General features: G+C 39.0%; 1 pseudogene; it reads right to left on the bottom strand.

The window, feature by feature from the left end:
• Window positions 1-5,270: 5,270 nt before the first annotated feature.
• Window positions 5,271-6,123, bottom strand: LOC114699562 (annotated as a pseudogene).
• Window positions 6,124-8,016: the final 1,893 nt, after the last annotated feature.

Genomic DNA, 8,016 nt, shown 5'->3' with positions numbered 1-8,016 from the left:
TTGAAGACTAGTCTCACTACACACAATGTTCTATTTTGTGTGCTCTTTTCTTTTAGCACCTTAAATACATAATTTCTTCTTGGTTGGTTTCCATGATATTTTTATTGGGGGGCTCCATTTTAGATCTTCTTTTTTATTGTATTTTTTTGCTTATTTGAAGTGGTGGCTGTGGTCTTCATTGACTGTACAGGAGATTTGTTCTGTATGTAGCTCTCAGCCCTTTGGCTCTGTTTTGAATAAATAGGATTTTATTTGTGGTCTTCTTTCTTGTAATTCATTAAGTTACTTAAAAATCAGGTGATGGATGATTTCTCTTCAAGTTTTGATACTTCTTGGCCAGTGTAGAAGTAACCATCTTATTAAATAAGAAACACAGAGCCAATGTAAAGATAAAAGCCCAAGAGGTCAGAGCTAAGAGCCTTACCCTTCCTGCTTCCGCGATCCTCTTCAGCCAAGAGAGACCTACTTCCTCTGTGTTTGTCTTTATATAGACTTTCTGTTCTGCCTTCTCATTGGTTGTAAACCCAACCACATGACCGCCTTGTCACTGCCTGTCTGTACAGACCTACAGGTCTTCTATGGTTGGTATTGAGATTAAAGGTGTGTGTCTCCAATGCTGGCTGTATCCTTGACCACACAGAGATCTACCTAGCTCTGCCTACCAAGTGCTGGGATTAAAGGTGTGCTCCACGAATGCCCAGCTCTGCTATGGCTTGCTATTAGCTCTGACCCCCAGGCAACTTTATTTATTAATATACAAATAAAATCACATTTCAGTGCTGTGGGATGTTCTGTATGTCCTGTGGGAGCCCTTCTTGGGTTCCTTGTGGCGTTACCCAGCAGGTCCGTATAGAGGATGATTAGGACCATGGGCCTGAGTGCAGGTGTTTGAGATGGTCTGCACTTGGCTGTGCTGGGGGATGGTCTGTATGTCAAGTTGTTCTGATTGGTCAATAAATAAAACCTGATCGGCTGTGGCTAGGCAGGAAAGATAGGCGGGACTAACAGAGAGGAGAAATAAAAGGACAGAAAGGCAGAAGGAGACGCTGCAGCCACCGCCATGACCAGAGAGGCTGCAGCTGCCGCCATGACCAGCAGCATGTGAAGACACCGATAAGCCACCAGCCACGTGGCGAGGTATAGATTTGTAGAAATGCGTTACTTTAAGATATAAGAATAGTTAACAAGAAGCCTGCCATGGCCATACAGTTTATAAGCAATATAAGTCTCTGTGTTTGCTTGGTTGGGTCTGAGCGGCTGTGGGACTGGCGGGTGACAAAGATTTGTCCAGACTGTGGGCAAGGCAGAAAAACTCAAGCCACATTTCAGTACAAATACAATATCACCATAGGCCAGCATTATTCCCTCCCTTAGTCTGACACTTTGACAAATATCTCTGGATTTGAAGCTCCAGCCACAGCTCCTTCAGTTCCCAGTGTGGCTCACAGGCTATCTTTCCTTCATTGATAGCACCTGTCTGAGGCTTTTCTGCATGATGCCCAGTGTTTCTTCATCCCACTCTCCCAGCAACTGGGACGGCAATATTTCATTATGTGAAAGAATTTATAGTGGGCTGTGACTTTTTTCTTATTTGCTGTATGCTTTGGTAGACACTCCTTATCCATCTATGCAAAACTCATTCTACTATTAGTTTATTGATATTTTTGAATTCCAAAATTACTGAATTTTATCAATTAATAGTTGAGATAATTTACATTGTTTTTGCCTCCATCTTCAATGAATCACATTAAAATATTTTATATTTTATTTAGTTTTGAATGCATACTATAAAATTCAACTTTTTAAATAAAGCAATTGGGTTTTTTATGTATGTATCATGAGACACAACCATTGTCACTAGTCAATTTGAGAACACTTATATCTGATTTAAAAAGCTCAAAACCCATTATCCATCCCTTCTGGGCATTGCTTCTAAATTCTCAGCCTACTATTACAATGTCTATCTCTAAGCAGTTATTTGGAAATTCTAGGAATTTGATGCAAATAAAACCACATTGTTGTGATCTTTTGTAACTAGCTTTCTTAATTTAATATAATACTTTAAGAGCCATCCATATTGTTTAAAGCATTAATAGTTCCTGACTGTTAATTGCTGAATAGCAGTCCAGATTATGACTATGACATATTGTATCTGTATTTGGATCAATTGAAGAGCATTCTGAGTTATTTTATAACATATATAAAATATTATAATTATTCTCTTAAGAACATTCATTTGTACATTTTTGTATATGAATCTATTTTCAAATTTTCTGGGTTATATATCAAGGAACATAATTGAAAGTCATATGGTACCTTCAGTTTTTAGTTTTTAACTCCTTATATTCTACTGAGCTGTTAACAGAATGCTACAGCATTGTGTTGCATCCTCATCAGAGATGTGAGAGAGCATTCTCACAGTCTCATCAGCAATTGCCTTTGCTTGACTTTGATTATTGCCCTTCTAGTGGATATGAAGTACTGTCTCACTGTGGTTTTGATTTGCATTTCCCTGATGACTAAAGCTGTTAAGTTTTTCATGTGTTTATTAGTGATTTGTTTATCTTCTTTGCAGAAATGCCATTTCAAATCTTTTGAACATTTTTAATCGGGTTATTTGTGATTTATGATTGCATTGATGAATCCTTTCTATGTTCTGGATATCAGTCCTCAATCAGATCTGTGATTCCCACATACTTTCTCTCATTCTGTAGGTTACTTTTGCAATTTCTTAACAGTGTCCTTTGAAGCATAAATGGTTTTAATGTTGAGGAAATCCAATTTATTTCTTTACTCCTTTGATTGCTTGTACTTTAAAGTTCTATCTAAGGAATAATTGCTCAAGCCAAATCCACCAGTATTTAATATTATGTTTTAAACTTATAACTCTTACATAAATATAATCTTGAAAGATTTTCTTCCAAATGGATACTTTTCTGTACAATCTGAGATAATTCTTTTGCATGTGTATTTCCATGTTATCATTAACAACTTTTCAAAAGGTGCTTGTTTCCCCATGGATGGTTTTAGGACCTTAGTTAAAAAAATAACTATGAAGTCTCTGATGTTTTCTGAACTCTTAATTCTATATTCTTGGCAGTCACATTAATCTTCTGAACACTACTACAGTCTTGATTGCTGCAGCTTTCAGTGGCTGGAATAAGAAGTATGGCTTCTCCTACTACCCTTATTTTCAAACGTATTCCTTCTGTTGTAAGACGTGTGTGACTCCCATTCAACTCTAGACTTCCAGGAGGACATGAGTCCAGAGTAGAGTGATGATTTGGTATCTTTTGATTTATTTAGGTCTTCCATTTATTTAAGTGATGTTATATAAAAATCTAATACAAATTTACAAAAAATCCTGAATATTTCATTATTTTGATCATATTATAAATGAGGTTATCTTTAACTTCATTTTCAGAGTATCATTCAGATGTACAACATGCAATTAATTTTTTCATATTAATCTTGCCTCCTATAATTTTTCTGAACTATTTTAGCTATAATAACTTTTCAGGAAATTCCATGCATGAGATTATGTCATCCTTTTGAATCTGGGTGCTTTTGGATTTGTTTTCTTACTTAATTGTCCTACAAAGGACCTCTAGGACATGGCTGAATAGAAGTGGCAAGTGGAGATGCCGTTGTCTGCTTTGTATGGAAGAAACTAATTTTATCCTTTCACCATAGAATGATTTTGCTGTGGAATTTTTCAGATATATCTACTGGATTCCTAGATTCCATAGTATCCTCACAAAGAGGTGTTTGGTTCAGCAGATGACTTCTCTGGTATAGAATTGCAGAGCTCTCAATTGGTGGTCTGTCTGTGCTTATTTGGGGAACTCTTATACAAAGCTGTGTTAGCTACTTGGTGATTGTTGTGATAAACACCATAACCAAGTCAACTAACAGAAGGAGTTTACTTGGGCTTATGGTTCCAACGGGCTAAGAGACCATGATGGCAGGGACTCCTGGCAGCACTCAGCAAGCATGGTAGCAGGAACAGCTGAGAGCTCACTTCTTGAACCTCAAGCAGAAAGCAGGGAGTATAAGCTGGGAATGGCGAGTGACTTTTAAAGCCTGAAAGCCTCTCTCCAGTGATGTTTTCCCTCCAGCAAACCCACACCTCCTAAGATTATCCAAACAGCACCAGCAGTTGGCAAACCATGTTTTCAAACATCTGAGCCTATCGGGGGGCATTGTCATCCAAACCACCACAGAAGCCTAGAGTGATGTCTCACATGTCATCGTCCTGCATCAGTTCCTGCCTGCTGCTGAGTTCTTAGATTACATGCATGAGATACTTGCCAGCTGCTCAGCTTTATGGTGCCTACTGATACCCCTCTGACAGCATGCATTTGGAGTCTCCCTGTTTGGGTCACTTGTCACCTTTCAACAGCTTGTGCCCCGCTTCTGTCGGTGCTTCCAGGATTTCCACTTGTTGAATCTAAAGCATCGGTTGTAAGGACTTCAGGTTTGGGTTTCTTTGCATTTCCCACACTTGAAAATCACTGTGCTCTGGCCCACAGAATCAGCTAAGCAGGGCTCATAGGGGATCATGGAGAGAGAAGTGACAGTCATGGACCCCGTATGTGTCTGAGCTAGGTCCTCTGCATATAAGTTATGGTTATATAGCTGGGTGTTCTTGTGGGTCTCCTAACAGTGAGATTGGGCCCTCTTCCTCCTTCTGGGTTGCCTCGTCCAGCCTTGATCTGTGGGCATGTGCCCAGTCTTATTGTAACTTATTATTGCCATGCTTGGTAGATATCCCTGGGAAGACTGTTCTCTTTTTTAAGGGAAATGGAAAAGGAGTGGATCTTTGGGAGAGCGGACATAAGTAGGGAGAGACTGGGAGGAATAGAGGGAGGGGAAACTGTAGTGAAGATGTAATATATGAGAGAAGAATAAAATAAAATAAAAATTACATAATTTTAGTGTTTTAAAAAAAGAAAACCACTGTGCTCTTTGAAGGTGTAAATTAATATTTTCATTGAATTCTGGACATTTTAGGTGACTATTTTCAAATCATTTTTTTCTTCTCTGAGAATCCCTGCTATTTAGACAGAATGCTTGTGCTTTCTGATGGGCCGTGGCCTCCAAGATTCTGTTCGTTCTTTCTCTCTTTCTTTTTCTTTCTTTCTTTCTTTCTTTCTTTCTTTCTTTCTTTCTTTCTTTCTTTCTTTCTTTCTTTCTTTTTTCTTTCTTTCTTTCTTTCTTTCTTTTTTTAAACAGACTTAATTTACTTTATTTTTCTTGTTTAAAAACCCTTATGTGGTGGCCACAGCTGGAGCCTGGGTCCTCTTAACAGAGACTCTGGTGTGGTTTTCACAAGATGGTCAATGAATTTCTGATACGGAGATTTGGTGGACACAGTCTCTTTCCAGAGGTCTGGGGTCAGTTAGCTGTAGGTCTTGAAGATGGCATCAAAGGTGGCCTTGGCAAAGTTGCCCAGGGTGGCAGGACAGCCCCTGGCTGACATGTAGCAGTCATCGATACCAGCCATCATCAGTGGCTTTTTGGGCACAGGAGCAGAGATGATGCCAGTGCCTCTGGAGGAGAGAGATGAGACGCCCAACACAGAGCCACAGCTGCCAGTCACTTTGCACAGAACAGTGTGGGGCTTACCAATGTTTTTCTCCCAATAGCCTCTCCACACAGGGACAATGGAAAGTTTGGCCAAGATGATGGCCCCTTGGATGGCAGTGGCTACCTCCTTGGAGCACTTAACATCAAGACCAACATGACCACTGTAGTCCCCAATAGCAACAAAAGCCTTGAACCTGGTCTGCTGGCTAGCCATGTCTGCTGCACTAGCATGATCTATAGAACCTCATCCTTTAGGGATGCTTCCAGGGAAAAAATCTCAGATTCTTTAATGGGAAGGGAGAATAGGTAGATCTCCTCCAGGGACTTGATACTTGTATCCTTGACAAGGCCGCCCAGCTTGGTGATGGGATCCACTCCTTGTCTTCAGATTTACCTTCATAAACCCAGTGGTGGCTTCAGCCATGGCCTTGATCATGACCCATAAGACCGCTGCTGAATCTTCTGCTGAAGCTGCCATGGCCTGGTAATCCTGGGCCCAAGATCTTCCCGGACCTTCCACTGTACGGGCGTCATCCGCCATTTGGTGTTTTCCTGAAGAAGCAACTTCTTTGTTGTTCTTAATTTTATTTCATTTTGTTCCTTTGAAAGATAATCACTTAATTTACCTTCCAAAGACTGTGTTTTTTCTTTTATCTGCTACAATATGATGAGTCCATCTAGGGAACTATTTCTTTGTGATGGTCCACTTCAGCTCCAGCATTTCTGAGTGTTTTTGCTTTACGAATTTCCACTTCAAATATCTTTTATTTGGTGAAACACAATTCTCAGATGTTTCTTTAGTTTTTATTTGGTGGTTTTCTGCTCAATGGTATATCTGGTTCCTTAGTGTGGTAGCCAGCCAGTGATTGTGCTGTGATGGCTTATATATGTACAACTTGTCTTCTTCAGTCCAAAAGACTCAACTATTTTGATTAAATAAATGTTCCTAGGTTTACTAGAAGCTTTGTTTAATGTGCAGTGTAGCTTGAGAGTTTCTCTCCAGCTCCCACCAAGCCACACCAGTCCTGGAGCCCACTTATAAAATAAACACACCAACTCTTACATTATTTAAACTGCTTGGCCATTAGCTCAGGCCTACCATTGTTTGGCTCTTACTCTTATACTGAGCCCATTTTTGTTAATTTATATGTCGCCATGTGTTCTGTGGCTTTACCTGTTGCCTCTACATGATGTTCCCTGGACAGCAGCTGGTGTCTCTCCTCCCTGCCTTCCTGTCCTTTCCTTTCTCTTCTCTGTTAGTCCCGCCTATACTTCCTGCCTGGCTACGGGCCAATCAGTGTTTTATTTATCAAACAATCATCCACAGCAGTGCAATGAAAAACATATTCTAATTTTTTTCCTAATGAAGATACATCTGAAGAATTTTCCCTGCTCTGTTTTGTTGCAAAAATGGACAATGCTGAGGTAGAGTCTGCAAACTGCTTCATTTCACTTGTGTTTTTTAAAAATCATTTTTGAATGTTGTCCTTACTTGATATGGCACCATCATTTTCTATCTGATTGGGAAAAATAAATTAATAATTTAAAATAGGGGTTATCTTGGCATCAGTATATGTAGCGCTTAATTACAAACCTACCGTTTCTGGGGATTAAAATGGATATAATTCTGTATATTCATCATTTCATAAGTACTTTCATTAAATAAAAATTGTTTTGCTGGGAAACATTTTTATTAGATACTTGTTGAAATGTTTCCCCACTAATTTATCACAAAATGTCTTTCTTTACTTAATACTTGAGTCTTCTATAACTTATTAACTTTGCCTGTAGAAAACTACCCATTCCTCAGGCAAGCTATTGGCAATAATTAGAAGGATATTTGCTAGTCTGTAACCTTGGGTTCAACCACATTTAGATTGAAATACAGGAGGAAGTTTGTGTCTGGACAGGGTATAGGTACATTTTCAGGCTTATAATGTTTCCTGAAATAAGAATAAAAACAATTTACAAAGCATTTACTTTTTCTTAGGTATTGTAGAGATGACCTAAGGCCATGGGAGAGTAACCATTGGTTCCGGGCAGACACTGCACCATTTGTATGAGAGACGTGAGCATCTGTGGGTTTGTGCATTTGGTGGGAGCTGGGTGGCTAACACTAATTATACACAGATATCAGGAGCTGGATGCAGTGTCTAGATTTGAATGGACCAAATTTCAGCTCTAAATTTTTCAGTTACCACAAGATCCCCTTGATAAATCTTTAAAATATTTCTTAATAAGATATCCCTAATAAAATTACTTTATCTTAATAATTTCATGCCATATAATTTGAAGTTTTGCCTAGAATTGCATTAGTAAAATCAAATTAGTAACATTCTCAGTGCTTACAACCTACATGCATTACAACCTACAACATGCATTCATGTTTTTGGTCTCTTCTTTTAACAGAGCACTGACTATTGACTT

This window comes from Peromyscus leucopus, chromosome 4 (genome assembly GCF_004664715.2).
Source record: "Peromyscus leucopus breed LL Stock chromosome 4, UCI_PerLeu_2.1, whole genome shotgun sequence".
NCBI classification, from domain to species: Eukaryota; Metazoa; Chordata; class Mammalia; order Rodentia; family Cricetidae; genus Peromyscus; species Peromyscus leucopus.
Note: the sequence above shows the minus strand (reverse complement) of the source record. Positions and strands in the feature narration are given on the sequence as shown.